This window comes from Condylura cristata, unplaced genomic scaffold (assembly GCF_000260355.1).
Source record: "Condylura cristata isolate star-nosed mole 26May11 unplaced genomic scaffold, ConCri1.0 scaffold00025, whole genome shotgun sequence".
Lineage (NCBI taxonomy): Eukaryota > Metazoa > Chordata > Mammalia > Eulipotyphla > Talpidae > Condylura > Condylura cristata.
Window position 1 is genome coordinate 10,555,535 of NW_004567126.1, and position 15,120 is coordinate 10,570,654.

Below are 15,120 nucleotides of genomic sequence, written 5' to 3' on the forward strand. Positions count from 1 at the left end.
TTTCTCATCTTTTTCTCATCTGTCTAGGAGGAGAAATTCCCTTAGAATAGGAACTTTCATCAAGGGACTGTGTTAAAAATTGCTAGTCCAGGTTATAGCAAAGATCCTTGCAGATCAAATGCTACATGACTGCTTCAGGCCGGTGGAAAACAATATAGCATGATGATTAAGAATCCAGCCTCGAAGATCCAGTTGCATCATGGCTCCACTAGCTCTTTTTGTTTTTTGGTTTTTGCTTTTTATTTATTTATGCATACAGAACTGGGGTACAGGCCAGAGGTGCAGCAGTGGTGAGAGGTTTCACCAGAGACAGAATGGGGAGCAGAACAGACAGATCAATGAAGTACACTGCTGAGGGGGGCAGGGGACGAGACAGAAGAAATCTGTGGGTCACCTCCAGGGCCGGGGATTGAACTCGCACTGAAGCCTCTACGCTAGCTTGCAGTGCTGCGCCCTAACCCATCGTGCCACCAGGGAAGGCCCTCCACAGCTCTTAGTCATTTAATCTTGGACACGTTACTGTCCCTCCTTAAGCCTCCTCTTTGTCACTTTTAAGTTATGGTAATGATACTACTATGCATCCCCTGTAACTGTCCTGAGGATTTAAAAAGTTAATGCTTTGATAGGACTCAAAGTGCTTGATACAAAAAGAAAAGTTTCTTAAATACTAATAGTGCTGTTCATATCTTACAAATTATTTTACCAATGCTAATACCATTACTACTAGTAGTGAGACTGCTGCTACTTCCACCAGTCTTTATCTGGTGCTCCGGGAGCGTTGCCATCCTCGTGTTCTGAAGTTTCCAGGTATTGCTAACACAGAAGGGAGGAGAACTAGTGGGAACCTCCTTCCCCAGCTCTGCTCAGGAGCTCCAAAGTCATTTAGCAGTTCTGCTTCCACACGAGGGCTTGTCTGGGGCTTGGCACTCTCTTGCCATTCCTGGTTCTTCACAATCTCAAGATCTTTAGAAATTTTTTTTTTTAAGATTTATTTATTTGTGCATAACAGAACTGGGGTACAGGCCAGAGGTGCAGGGGTGGTGAGAGGCTTCACCACAGACAGAGTGGGGAGCAGAACAGGCAGATCATTGAAGTACACTGCTGAGAGGAGCAGCTGGCGGGTCAGGAGAGGTCTGCCACACCATGTGGTCACCTCCGGGGCAGGCGGGGATCGAACTCATGTTGTAGTAGCTTTAGTTTCTTAGTGCTGTGCTTTAACCCACTGCGCCACCAGGGAAGGCTGCTTTAGAAATTTTTTAAAAAGCAACTTTGAGTGCCACACCCCCCCCCCCCCACAAAAAGTAAAACTTCCATTTAGTCTGGTTATCTCTTTTCAGGTATCTACCTGAAGAAAACAAAAAAACTAGTTGGAGAAAAGATATGTGCACCCCTGTTCATCACAGCACTGTTCTCATAGCCCAGAGCTGGAAAGAGCTGAGGTACACACTGACTAGTAATTAAATAAAAAAGATATGGTGGATTACACAATGGAATTCTAATCAGCTATAAAAAGATGAAACCATGTCATTTGCAACAACATGGGTGGGCCTAGAGGGTATTATGCTCAATGAAAGACATCAGATGGAGAAAGACAAACGCCAAATGATTTCATTCATATGCGTACGTACTGTGGGGTTCCTGTGAGCTGGCTTCTAGCTGGCCACTCAGGGGCAACTGTGACCTATTTGTTATCCACAAATCACTGCAGAGAAATCCTTGACGACCTAGAGGATAGCCCAAATTACAAGGCAGGCCCCGGGGACACCTAGGCCACTGTTGACCTGATTTCATGACTGTCTTCACAGTGGTCTCACGATAAAACTGCTAGTAACTTTGCTGACGCAAATATCTCTTGACGTATGGTCATGGTGTCCCCTTCCCACTTCCTTGTATAGCTTTGCCCCCATTCCTGTCCCACCCTCTAGAACTTACTCCTCATACCATTGTTATGTGTTCAGCTTTTACTAGCCTGTATGCTTTCAGTAACTGGCACAAGAACTTCTGCTCAAGGAGCAGAGCCTTGCCTTGCAAACCTGTTCCATGATTGCTGTGTTCCTCATGGAGATTCCCCCGCAAAAGGGCATCAAAGTTCCTGTCACAACAGTGGACAATAAAGAAACAAAACTAAAGAAACATACTCTTATAAAACCATTTCTCCCATAGAGGCTACCCTATCAGACTCCTCTATGCCTGTCTATATAACCCTCCATTTATCTTAAGAACAAAATCGCAGTTACCAGAGAGAAGAGGAATGAAGATGGAGAAATTACATAAAGGGGTAAACTGTATGGGAGAGCAAGACACCTGCTTGTTCCTGTCTCAAAGAAAGATGGGCACCTCGTTCTTGCTATCTAATCTAAATATCTCAGCTTGGCCTTTTATGTTCACCAATGAGGTTGACCTCTTCCTGCCCTTTCAGGTCTCAGTCCAAGTACCGACTCCAGAGTTTTTAGGCCATGCAACCTAAGACGTTCCAGATCACAATCTTGATGCTCTGGCTTATTTTTGTCATGGCGTTTGTTTCCATCTAAACCTATTTCACTCACTTGAGTTCTGATATTTTATTGACTTTCTTCCCTCTGTCACATTCACTATTTTACCCCCAAAGATCTGTCCCCATGCATGGCTCTCCATAAATATAGAATGAATGAATTGACTCCACTTAATCTCAGTCTGTGAAACTTTGGAAAAGACACTTCATCTCTGAAATGAGGACTGCTATGTCCTAGGAGAATTGGGAGTGTCTGACATGCTACTCCCATAATTAATAATGTCCTAAAGCTCTCTTACAGGAACTTGAACCCAGCACCCAAGTCATCTAGACCAGTATGTTCATTTCATAGTTGAGGCAACTTAAGCCGTGGGACATAAAGCTACTTCTATACGGCCATCCACTCAATTGCTTTGCTATGTCATAAACTCACTTCTCTTTACCCTTTACATGAAAACTTGAGTCAAACTAATTTCATTGCTTAGTTTTCCTATTCAGAAGTTGTTTTTTCAGCAGTCCTAGCTTTATAAAAAAACATCTCTCCCATAGAGGCTACCCTATCAGACTCCTCTATGCCTGTCTAACACTCCATTTATCTTTGATTGCTCCATTTTTCTTACTTTCTGCAGCAATATGAAGCTGTCCACAGACACTGCAGCACAAATTCGACCCCACACCAGAGAGGTGACCCACATGGCATTGAGGACCTCTCCTGTCCCACCTGCTGCTCCCCTCAGCAGTGTATCTCAGTAGATCTGCCTTTTCTGTTCCCCACTGTCTCTAGTGAATCCTCTTTCTCACACACACACACACATCTGGCCTATACCCCAGTTCTTACAAGCATAAATAAATAAATCTTTAAAAAAAAATCCTTTTCCTAAGGCTGGACTACAGCCAGACTGCTTTGGATACTCAGCAAAACCACGTCTTGCTTTTCTTTTGCATCCATCTCCATGACAATCCCCAGGCTAGGGATTGACAGCTTGGCTGAACAAGGTGGGCAAGGAGGCTCCAGATAGAAGATCATCCCAAAGGCATGAGGCACTGAGGCCAGAAGGAGGCAATGAGGAGGCTCTACTGTGAAGACTACACATCTTTCAGACCCTGATTACTCACCAACATCAGGACCAACAGTGACCTCTGCTTCCCTGTCAAATCAGCACACTGCAGTTAGCTCCCCAGTGGGAAAAAAAGATTAAGGGGAAAAAACAGTTGGGGGAGAAATGAAGACTAAGCTCTATGGTCTAGGCAAAATTTTCTTGGGAAAAAAATGTGAATGAAAGAAGTTTCCCAATTCCCCTGATCAGATATTACAAATCCTTGGTCTGCCATGTGTGGATTCAGATCAGGTTCTGTACAGAGATAGATTTAAGGATATATCAGCTGTTTTTTTTAATAATATAATAGTTTATTTTTACATCATTTTATGCCTTTTTCCACCTCAGTTTCAATCCCCGTGGGCTTCCCACCACCAAATCACCCGTGTGCCATTACCATAGTCCAGTGCATTTCCCTCCCCCCACTGTTTATCATTTTTTGTATATTTCACTTTTTGGCACATTTTTTCAAAGACCCCCAGAGATGTTTCATTTGCTCTTCAAGAAAATCATGCCAAAGAGGTTCCCAGAGAAGATGTATCTAGAAAGATACAGGCTTGGGAGGTTTTGTGGAAGACTCAGGAACTGTAGCCACATCATCCACTGGCCTCCACCAGCACGGGCACCTTTGGCCAATCACCTCCTAGATGCGGAGACAGCTGGAGCGGCTAGAGACTCATCCAGGGCCCCGTGAACTATACACTGGGCCTGGATCCATTCTCCTCTGCTCAGAGGAAATATTTAACTCGTTTTTTTCCCTCCAAGCCACCCACTCTGTTTTTCTCTGCAGCAAGTATTTACCAAAAGTCCCTCTGGTACTTAAGTCTTGTAGTTGTTCTCTTGGATGCTAGGAGGTTAGAACAATGGGTCCTGACCCGCTTAGGGAAGCTCATCAAATAATAGTTACTACCTACCTCCTTATACTCTAAATTTCCCCTTGCACAGTCTTAAATAAAAGCTCCCCAATTTAGTAATCAGTTTTATAGATCTTCATGTCCCCATAGATTCACACCAATGTAAGTTACTTTGGCTGTTCTTGGCTGATCAGGATAGCTCACCCCTCAGCTGGCTGAGGAAGAACACCTACAACAGAGATGAATTTAAATCGGATGTTCCCAACTTAGGAGGGTTTGGCGGAATGACTCGTTGACTTTACAGCAGTACAACATCAGCATGCCTTCAGGAGAAGCCATGGCTCACTTTTTTTTTTAACTTTAAAGTTTTTTTTTTTAAGATTTATTTTATTTATACATATAGAACTGGGGTACAGGCCAGAGGAGCAGGGGTGGTAAGAGGCTTCACCAGAGACAGAGTGGGGAGCAGAACAGGCCGACTCATAAAGTACACTGCTGAGGAAAGCAGCTGGCGGGCCAGGAGAGGTCTGCCGTGCCATGTGGGTCACCTCCGGGGCTGAGGGTAGAACTCGCACTGAAGTGGCTGCAACTCGCTTGCAGTTCTGTGTCCTAATCCATCGTGCCACCAGGGAGGGCCCCCATAGTTCACATTTTATATTTTGAGCTTTTCCCAGCTAACAATAGGTTCTAGGACCCTCTCCCATGATGCTATGATAGGGAGCATCTCCCATGATAGGAAGAGCCACTCCTAGGCACACAGCCACGGTGGTAAGCAACTTACATTCTGCAGACTGCTCTCACTTTGAATGCAGCAATTAATGAATCACATGAGCTGTTCAACACTTTACTTGAAATTAGTCTTTGCATTAGATGGTTTTACCCAACTCAGAACAATGTAAAGGTGCTGAGCACTCCTAAGGTAGACTAGGTTAAACTATGATGTTCAGTGGATTGAATGCATTTTTTCACTTTAGATCATTTCAGTTTGTGATGGATCAATTGTGTAGGGTCAGAAAGTGAACATATGGGTTCTTTTGGGCTGGTCAAGTCACCAAATGAACATCAGACAGATTAGAAAGTGAAAAAAGTAAATTCAATTACATATGTATGAAGAATCTCCATGGTTGGAGAGTGTAAAGGTATTTGTAATAAATTAAGGAAAAGAACAGGGCTCTGAACTTCCAGGAGAGGAGGGGGATTCACATGATGAGGAGAAGGAGACTCATTAATGAGGCCAGGGTGTTTGCCTGTCATAAATACAAGTTGTTTTTTTTTTAATAGAAAAACTATTTCTGATTTTAAAATATTCATTCTGGGTAATTACCCCAATTTCTATTTTTCTAGGTAGTAAAGTTTCTTGTGTGGCTGTAGGGTCTTGATTGACCTCAGCTAAAATACACATGTCAAATGACCTGGTCTGAGAAAGTCTAGCTGAACATCTTGGAGAGGATTACATCATTTGTGATATAATCTTACTGAAAGTTGAGCAAGAGGGACCTCTCTGGTGGTACAGCATGTTAAAGCACAGCACTGTGAAACTATCCACAGCCACCGCAGCGGGGAATTCAATCCCTGGCCAGGGAGTAGACCTCTCCTGTCCTGCCTACTGCTCCCCTCAGTGGTGTATTTCAGTACATCTGCCTGTTCTGCTTCCCAATCTGTCTCTGGTGAATCCTCTCACCCCCCTGCACCTCCTGCCTGTACCCTAGTTTTCGTATGCATAAATAAATAAATCTTTTAAAAACATAAAGTTGAGCAAGATCTTGTCCTAAAACCTGACTCTTGTTTAGTCGTTTAGAAGGCAAATTGTTTTTTTCTTCCAAACAAACTTCCTCTCCTCTGGCCCTCCCAGCATGCCCTCTCCTCTATCTCCATCAGTGTCCGGAAGAGTAGTAGCTCCCGGATGGAGCTAGATCTGAAACCTCAGGCCTTCCAGCATACCAAGGTAAAACACCCCTTCAGGCTCCAGAATGTTAGAAGAGACTCCAAAATAGAACCCACCACTCCTCCCACACCATATTTTCTTCCATCATCCTCTTCTCCTCCTAATAAAATTACTTGACAGCTATAAAATAGCTTATGATTTTTAAATGAGTTCGGATATCATCTCACTTTATCCTCACAAAAACCTTGAGGAGGGCGAGCGGCAGGTCAAGAATTACTAGCATTTCCACTTTGGTATGACTTAAAAAGGCTGGGCAACGATCACCATTTTGTTAATGAGACATAAAAGTGAGTCTGAAGTTCTTGTATCACTTTCCAGCCAGCTGTTTCCTCTGTGCCCCACTCAGCTGCCTTTCTTCTGGCGGGACCATGCCATTGTCATTAGATGGGTTTGCCCCTCATCCAAAGGGTACTCCCCTTTCCTGTCCCATCCTGCAACCCAGCCAGATAGTCTGTCCTTATCCTCCCTCTACTCACACGCTCCCTGTCACACTCTGGAACATATATTCTCAAGCTCCCTTAAATTGAATACACAAGAATAAGTGAATTGCCTTGAAGCTGATTCTACTCTGTAACAAGTAACTTGATGATCTTAAAATGACTGGTTTACTGTCTTTGGAGTCTTTACAAAGAGCTACAGAGAACACCCATTTGATTCTAATTATATTAACGTGCATTTCCCCCTTGCATTTGTTTTCACTTTCTTTCCTTGACACTATGGCACTAGGGAACTCAGCAGAGATGGCCATTTGCTCCAGTGAAGCAATTCTTAACCATCTGGGGACTTCTGAGAATGTTTTTAGTGCAGGGAAACCTCACCCCTAAAAATCACCCAGGCATGTACATACACACAAAATTTCATTCACAATATTGGGAGAGTTGCAGACTCTCAGAAAACTCACTTCCCAGAGATCTACCAGCCCTACTGTGGGTTCCTAGGAGCTGACTTCTAGCTGGCCACTCGTGGGCAACTGTGACCCCTTTGCTATCCGCAAATCACAGCAGAACATTCCTCGACTGCCTAAGGACCATAATCCATATCACCTAGGGACGCTTAGGCTGCTGTTGATCTGATTCCATGACTATCTCCATGGTGGTCTCGTGATATTCCTGCCTGTGATAACATCAAATACCTTGCTGACGCAAATGACTCTTGACGTATGGTCATGGTGTCCCCTTCCCTGTCCCTTGTACAACTTTGTCCCCCATTCCAATCCCACCCTCAGGAACTTATTCCTCATACCATTGTGGCATGACCAGCTTGTACTAGCCTGTATGCTTTCAATCAATAGCACAAGAACTTCTGCTCAAGTAATAGAGTCTTGCCTTGCAAACCTGCACCCTCATTGCCTCAAAATTGCAACAAAGTTCCTGTCTCAACAACCTCTCACACATGCTTATGGGCTCCTGGGCGATCACCCAGGACTCTCCAGGAGGACCGGAGCCTGAAACACTCAGAGACTGGGAGCCCAGAACCATCTAGCTCAAGATCCCAAACTGCAGACCTTCAAACTAAGCCCCGCTCTACTTAATGCTGGTATATCTGAAGGTGCTCGTTAAATGTCCTAGTCTCCTGGAACCTTATGTTCCTTATTTATGAACCAGGAAGAATATTCTTATTATCACTAATAAGGACACATGGACTCCACCAAGTAGCATTATTTGGGACTCCTGTGATTAGACGCTTGATCCACTTCTCACTGCAGGAGTTTGCAATTTGTTTGATCGCTTCTGCCAGGAAAAACTGAGGTGCAGGGCAGACTCTTGCTCTCTTCATGTGGGTACAGTTAGGGGGTAGGCTTGTAGCCCATGGAAGCCCCAAGGCAGCCAACTCTTCCTGTCCTCATACGAACCCCCTCAGTGTTCTCTGTCTCCTAGCACGCCTCTGTCCCCTCAACCACCACACCCCTCGCCAGCCCTTGCTTACCACAGTGCTTCCTGCTGCTTGCTATAATTCTTCTCAGGAGTCCTCACTCCATTTTCTCAAATTTTGCTTCTACCAGAATCCTCATTTAAAAGAAAGTGAAGAAAATTGTTAACAGGTTTTAAGTTTTTGCCATTTGGGTACATTTGCACCTTCAAGTTTCAGACAGAGGCCAGCAAGGAGCTTCTTTAAGAGGAGAGGAGGGGGCCCTCTCTGGTGGCACAATGAGTTAAAGCATAGCACTATGAAACTAGCTGCAGCGGCTGCTTCAGCACGAGTTCAATCCCGGGCCAGGGAACTGACCCACATGGCGTGACCCACATGGAGTGACCCACATGGAATGGCAGACGTCTCCTGTCCTGCCCACTGCTCCCCTCAACAGTGTATTTTAGTCGATCTGCCTATTCTGGTCCCGCTCTGCCTCTGAAGAATCTTCTCACCCCAACACCCCTATTCCATATCTCTGGCTTGTAACCCCATTCTGTATACATAAATAAATAAATCTTAAAAAAAAAAAAAAAGAGGAGGGAGAATGAGCTCCCAAGCCAGTTGCCATGGTGGCTGTACAGGTTACATACCAGAGGGCAACACAAGTCTCGTAAACAAGAAACAAGTCCCCTGCTCCTGGGTCCATCTGTCCACCCTGCGCTCACCCATCAGTCTTCTTACCAAACCCAGTAGATGGGAAGGGTCTTCAAGAAAGTCCTGGGAGGAGAGGGTTCCACTTCACAAACTACTGCCCTCGATTTTTTTCCTCTGGCTTCACATCCTGAAATACCTTGAGGACACCTGCCTGGACTGTGCGTGTGAGGCTGGGCTGGGGCTACTAACGTAGCCTGTCTGGCTCTCTCCGGGACGTGAACAGAGCACGTGGACAGCTGCTGGGAGAATGGCACATCCAAAGGGAGACAGCCAACTCCCACTGAGCATCCACAATGCCATATACATGAGGCTCATCAACATGTGTTTTCTCTGATTCTCAAAAACATGAGCCATCAAAGGGTGGGAAGGCGAGTGTGTCAGTGAGGAAGAACCACTGATGCCCTGGGGGAGAAAAATCCCTGAGGCTCAGGCTCTCCTTCCTGGCACAGCTGCAGGCAGAGCCCGGGTGCCTGCAGACCCCAGTCTCCCTCCATCTTGCAGTCCCCAGCATGCCACAGAGGAGCCTGATGAGGTCTCCTTCATAAGGCTTCTGGGGTTCTGCCTCCCCCACATCTAGGCAGCCTCCTTATCACTATTGAGAGCCAAGGATCCAGTATTGTCATTTTGTTAAAGATTTATTTATGTATACGTACAAGAGCTGGGGTTTAGGCCAGAGGTGCTGGAGGTGAGAGGATTCATCAGAGACAGAGTGGGGAGCAGAACAGGCAGATCTCCTCACATACACTGCTGAGGGGCGCAACGGGAGAGACAGGAGAGACATGCTGCACCATGTGGATCACCTCCCTGGCCGGAGATCGAATTTGTGTTGCAGTAGCTGCCGATAGCTTCATAGTCTGCGTGGCAACCCCTTGCACCACCAGGAGGCCCTCCAGTATTGTCATTCCTTAGCCAACCTAGCATGAGCAGCCCAGCAACTTGTCCAACACTATCAAGTTGTAGCTGCTGAGACTTCAGTCACAGCAAGTGGAGATTTCTCCCCTCCTCCCTTTTCCTCCCCAGGGTCACCAGGAATCTTCTTCACATCAGCACAGGCCACCCTAACATTTCCAGTTGGTCAACAGACCAAGTGGAAGATGCTTGTTGGCCACAGAGCCTAACTGGGGAGAAAACACTGCTTTCGTAAGGAAAACAGAATGTTCTTGCTGCTTCCTGCTTCTGGAAAGGCCTCAGGTGGGGCAGGAGAGGAGATAGCAAGCATGGTGACTGCACAGGCTGATTTCACCTGTTCAGTAAGAAAAAGGAAAAGTGGTACAAGAGGGGAAGCAAACAGTGAGTGGAAAGGCAAATGGAACGAAAGAACACCCCTGATTTTACATCTGTCACCTCTGCATGAGGTCCCCAAGCCCACATTCTTAGTTCCCATCACTGCCAGGTCGTCACTGCTGAGTAATGTTCCCCTGAGTAATGTTCCACCTCGACATCCCAGGGAGTTCCGACGGGCCAGACATCAAACCTACCTGCACCTCTGTGCACAAGCCCAGAGTGCACACAAGCACCCCAGGGTGGAGGGGCTAGGAGAAGCTCTGTGCCAGTTCTCTCTTTCTTACTTTGGTCCAGTTCTCATCTCTGCAGCCCCTGGCCTAGTCTTTCCTCTTCTCCATGATCTGCACTCAATTGATCCCTCTTTCTGAATTTTCTTCTTCCATCTTTTCATTCTTAAATCTCATCCCCTGTTTTCTCACTTTCAGGAAATAATTCTATCTACTACTATGTGCAGAAATAGCTCCAGATGACATGAACCAAGAAGTGGAAAAGTAGTTCCTATGTGCTGTTCGCTCTTATATTCAGACACTCCCTAGTCTGGTCAAAAAGAAACCGAGGGATCTCCCTGATGGCCTAGGGTTAAATTTTAGCACTATCACTGCCACAGCCTGAGTTCAATACCTGACCACAGGGAGCAGTAGACCTCTCCTGTCTCACCTCTGCTCCCCTCAGCAGTGTATCTCAGTAGATTTGTCTTCTGCTCCCCACTCTGTCCCTGGTGAATCTGTTCACCCCCCAACACACACGTCTGGCCTATACCTCAATTCTTGTATGAATAAATCTTTTTTAAAAAGATAAAGAAGCATAAATAGTACATGAGCAAAATAGTGGAAAGTTCTCAACATTTGAAGCTCCTGTGCTAATTAAAATGCTTTTCCCTGCAAATACTCAGCCCTCTCCATCACTGTGACCGTCTATCTCCTCCCACCTCTCCTATCTCGCTATCTCCCAAGTCCTCAGGCTGTTCTCTCTCTCCATCACCTTTTGAGGCATTCAGAAGATACCTACACAATCTTAGATAGTTGAACCCAGGGTGAAGCACTCCTTCGTAAAACACTATATATGGTTAGATTCTAAATATTCTAAATTCTTCCATAAGGAAGGTTCTTTTGCTGAAGAAAAACAAACACATCAAACACAGAGTTCTGAGTGAAAATAACAGTAGCTGGATTACACAGGATGCCTTTCCACCCCACTGCATCAAGGGCACCCACATTCTACCTCCACCCCCACTTCCAAGCAGCTCTGGGACTGAACTGGTAATTTATGACTATGGCTTTGGTTACAAACACCATTTCCATCACTCCAAGCACAGGTTCTGCTCTGCAGGGAGAGTGGAATTAGATGTGACATGGACAGGACTCTAGGCTGAAGACCCTGAGTCTGCCGTCCACTAGCCATGGGACTCTGAGATGACTGCTTTGTGGGCCTCTATTCCCCCAGCTATAGCGTAAGAGGTGAGGAAAACAATGTCTGCGTCCCTCTATTATTTTTTAAGATTTAGTTATTCATGCATACAGAACTAGGGTACAGGCACAGTGAGAGGATTTACCAGAGACAGAGTGGGGAGCAGAACAGGCAGACTGACAAAGTACACTGCTGAGGGGAGCAGCGGGCCGGTCAGGAGGGGCCTGCAGTGCCATGTGGGTCACCTCCAGGGCCAGGGATCGAATTCACACTGAAGCGGCTGCAGCTAGCTTGAGGCGCTTCGCTTTAAACAGCTGCGCCACCAGGGAGGGCCTCCGTCCCTCTTTAAAATGTTCCAATACAAAGAGTTTGATAAGGCTCCAGGCAGAGTAGACTACAAGGAATAAGTTTCTGGAGAAAAAGAAGCAACCCCTGCTGCCTCAGGAAGTAGGGTCCATAGACAGCTACACAGTTTGCACCAGGCCTAGCTGTCTAAAGGCAAGAACATTGGATTCTTTGACCAGAATGAAAATAATGTTCGTTTCCCTGTTGTTAGGTCTCCTGATGAGGTGTCTCGCTACATTCAAGGACCCTTTTTAAAACCCCTCAAGTGCCCCTTGCCATTTCTTGAGCAGGGTGAGGACACTCCCCTTCTGCGAAGTCCCCCAGAAACGCAAGCAGGAAGAGGGAACACCAAGAGCAAGGCCACAGATTTCTCCCTCATGCTAAGGCCACATTGTCTGAAATTCCGACTCTCATTATTTCTGTTTCCCCCTCCTCAGATCTCTTATAGGCCAAACACTCCTACCAGGACTTGCTATGAAGCCCACGTGTTCCTCTCCTACTGGTTTCCCTGAGAGCAAAGATCAGGTGAACCCCCTGTCACTCAAAAAGAAGGGTGAGCCTGAGAATGAGCAGGGAACAGCCCACATACATGGCAGACTCTTTACAAGGTCTACCTGACCAGGTAGGGAGTAAACAGTGATGATGAAGACGATGAAGACCAAGATGAGGATAGGAAACAAGGTACATTTACATGGGCTTGCTGTGTGAAGAGCACGCTTCTCAGCTTCACACTGGAATGCACTGATAAAAAATGGGTAGTTTTATATCAAGTCCCTTGAAGACCTTGTGGATAAAAACCCAACTGTTGTGAGAAACCGCATTTCTTCTTGAAATTCCAGTTTCTTTCTTCCATCCCTCTTTTCTTCCCTCTTAACCAATTAGTACAATAAAATACATATTTATACTTGCTCACAACGGTGCTGGTGTGGCTGTGTGTGCATGATCACAAGCGGCTGACAGAACCTGAGTTGAGAGATTTCAGACCCTCTTACAGCCTCTACAAAAGGTAAATGTAGCAAGACTCCCACCTGGTGGTAGGAATCAATCATGGCTCTCTATGGAAGGTATTGTTAGCATTCATCGGGTGTACAGTAAACCCAACCGTTCTCGTTATCCGGTGTCCATAGACAGGTAAGCTCAAGACAGGTTGGCCAGCTCTCCAAGACTGCCTAATAACTTGAACTGAGAGACGCTGTCTGATGAAAAGCAGAAATCTAGATAAAAGTCTGTAGAAATGTTATATTAAAAGACCATTAAACTATTTCAGCAACTGACTGTAAGAAATTTCCATGAACAATCAAGTTTTTATTTCTACAGTTTTGAAGAACTGTTGTTTCAGACTTGCATAACTTGACAGGGATTTCAAACTTTGGGGGAAATTGCTATTAAAAATTAGGAGGATAAATACCAAGTTCAATAGTGCCACCTGCTGGTAATATGGTTGTGGTGCAAACATGACCTAAGTCTCCGTCATCGTTGAGGCCATTGTTTTGGAGGGAAGGACTCAAAATGTGCAAATAACACCCCCTGCCTAATAACAGTGGTGATCACAGGTCACAGGCACATTCCACACGGAATCTTGGGGAACTTTTTATTTTGCGTGCCCAATACTGAACCCAATATTTGCAAGTTAGCAACTAAAAATACGAACAGTAAGAACAAAGAGGTTTGTTTCTCAGTCTTTTAAAATAAATTAAAAATTGTTTCGCCAGTAGGCCAATGCCAATATTGCATTAAATTTGGTACTAGATCTGGTCTCAGCGAGATAGATAACAGGGTCAAACACATAACCATCAAAACTATAACTGGTGTAAACACCAGAGTAGGAAAAATAATCAGAGTAGATAGCACTTCACAGGAGTTAGGAAATTGAACATAAAGTGGCTTGGTGGCTTTGCAAATGCTGGGTGAGGTTCCCAAGGTTTCAAGAGATAGGCTATTTCGGACTAAGAAAGAATTGGCTAAAAATACCCAGGAATGCTTGCATTTTTACAGGTAACAATCACAAAAGCCAGATGCCCAAATGAAAATAAAGAGAACCTAAACACAAAAGCCATTTCCAAACTCAAACATGTGTTGCCGGCGATGTAGGTGCGATTTGGTACTGGATGAGGGCGGGAAATTCTGTTACAAGCAATGCAGGATCACGGCAATTATATAAAAGCCAATGTGATAGAAGGTGAATATGCTTTGTGACCAAAAGGGCATTATTTTGTTTAGGAAGAAAGAACTCTGTTTGTATGTAACTACTAAAACAGGCTTTTGAGAAAAGCTGTTTATCCCTTTTTTTAGATCTATAAAGATAAAGTCCCAGAGTCTCTTCCAGCCCTATAATACCATGATTTAATCCTTGGTTCCAAACAAAGGAACACTAGTCCAGTGTAGGACATTATCACCAAAAAAATATTAAACTTAATTGGCAATTTATGAGTATGACCTTGGTTAAGAACACCATTTCCACCACTTACTGGGTGACCTTAAGTCAGTTACTTAACCTACTTCTTTATTGGTAAGATAAGGATTTTTGTGACGATAAAGTGAAATGTTTGTGAGCTGTTCGGCCCAGTTCAGCCCACAGCAAGCATTCAATGATGGATGCTGTTGTTCTATTAAATTTCAATTTAACTTTAATGAGCTCTTAAAATAATGCCTGGCAAGGGTGAATTCGGGGAGGAAAGTCTAAGGGGACTTCACCTTGGGGTGGGGAGGGGAGTTAAACATTGTTTAAAAAATGAACAATGGTATAAATATTTATAAGTAAATTTAATTAAGAGAAAAATAACAGCTGGCCCTATAAGCAATCAATTTTAAAGTAATGCAGTTTCTTTTATTTTCACGCAGGAAGTACCACAGTACCCATACCTAAATTAAGGGTACCATAGTACCATTAATTATGTGTTTTTACAATGTAACTTTTTTTAAAGTAACACTGATCTACAACAATGAGAAATATGATTCAAAGGCATAGATTTTTACCTATTCAGATGCATGCCCCCACTAAGGTACTCACAGTTCTCCACCCTCCCTGCTAGGTACCCTACCCTCTTTGCTCTCCTTCCCTCTCTGCCTCTGTTAACCTCCATTCTACAGTCAGGTTTCTAGGATCTGTTTTTGGTCTGGCTTTATCTGAGC